The 1,543-nt window shown below is 29.0% G+C and overlaps 1 long non-coding RNA gene across 1 annotated transcript; it reads left to right on the top strand.

Moving 5' to 3' along the window:
• Positions 1 to 670: 670 nt before the first annotated feature.
• On the top strand, positions 671 to 1,164 carry LOC124942911. Its single transcript, XR_007099768.1, has 3 exons — positions 671 to 745; positions 861 to 1,033; positions 1,100 to 1,164. It is a non-coding gene; the product is annotated as an uncharacterized LOC124942911 (long non-coding RNA).
• The last annotated feature ends 379 nt before the right edge of the window (positions 1,165 to 1,543 follow it).

Here is a 1,543-nt window from a genome sequence, read left to right as displayed (position 1 = left end):
TATCACAATTAGTTTTTTTACACAAGGTTTCATTTTCTTCATTCTATAGTATCATTTTTATTTGTAATTAATTTGTCAGGTTGGTAAATGAATGACATTACAGAAGTTTTGAACATATTTTTTTTTAATAATTTTTAGATTTATACCTTCTAATTTATCCAGAAAAATAAAATTGATTTGAGAAATCCCTCAAAAATATAATTATTTATTTATTTTTCACATAATAATTTTGTGTATTATCTATAAAATTTGGATGTATTTATGTCCTAATTGAATATATTTTTTTAATATATGTGTTTCAATCTTTCCAATGCGATTTAAATTATCTCAATAAGAATAGAAGAAATAAATAATATTTGGAAAACACCTCAAATAATTAAAATTTTAACAATCTAAGTCTTAAATTACACTCTTCCAAATTTAAACTTGAGTCTCAAATATCAATTTGTACACATATGTATATGTACACATATTTATATATATAATGGGAAAGCAATAAAATAAAAAATTCAAAGAAAATAACACTGACCCTACATTAATTCATCAGACTTATTGCCCCTTCCATTACAAGCGTGATTGCCGGTTTCTATCTTTCTGGATTCATAATATATTATATGTATATATAATATATATATATATATATATATATATAATATTATCATAGTTTATTCCGTCAGATTGCAATTCCCATTGTAAACATCTCAACCATCTTCCCTCTGTCGTCTGCTCACGTTTAAGAGTGCAGGTAAATTCATATATTTATTCACTCTTCTCTCTATACTCATGTGTACGTACGTGCATGTTCATGTGGATCAGATCTGATGTTTTCTTAAACACTATATTTTTTTTTCTATTTAAAGACACAGAAGGTGAAGAAGTACGTGAATCCATCCATCCATGGCTTCACTTGGTGAGATGATGAAATCTTCAATTTCTTTCTTCCAACACACCTCGTTTGCCCCAAACCACGCCGTCTTGGAACGGTTCATCCTTTCATCAATGAACAGATCTGGTGTTCTAGATCTCAAATCAAGTGGGTTTTCATTATTTCTATTTGATTCTATTTGGATAATTATTTATGATTAAGATTATTTTGCAGCTATTTTGATGAGGATATATGTGAATCGAATGGTTTGGAGGTTATGGATTTAATCATTTCTAAGGTTTGTCTCGAATTTGTAATAGTTTTAGATAACTTAGATTGATGATCTCATTTGATTTCATCTCTGATTATAGGGAATAATAGCCAAACCGATCATGGGGAATACACTTCACCTTATTTTTGTGGATCTCCACCAACAGAGCATCTAATCCTTTAATTACAAGATTCAGAATTTGGAAAAATGAATTTGATCATTTTACACCAACCTTTTTCATCACACAATACAAGATCATCATGTGCACTAACAAAGGTTGGCGCACAAACCAGCTGCTGTGAGGATTGAAGGGTTTGAATGTTTTGAGCAAGGAATATTTCTATTGTGGCTTAAAAACAAGAAGCCATAAAAGCAGATTTGAGTAGAAGGTGAAATTTGTATATAGT

This window comes from Impatiens glandulifera, chromosome 6, assembly GCF_907164915.1.
Source record: "Impatiens glandulifera chromosome 6, dImpGla2.1, whole genome shotgun sequence".
NCBI lineage: Eukaryota > Viridiplantae > Streptophyta > Magnoliopsida > Ericales > Balsaminaceae > Impatiens > Impatiens glandulifera.
The sequence above is the reverse complement of the archived record's forward strand: the minus strand, read 5'-3'. Positions and strand labels throughout refer to the sequence as shown.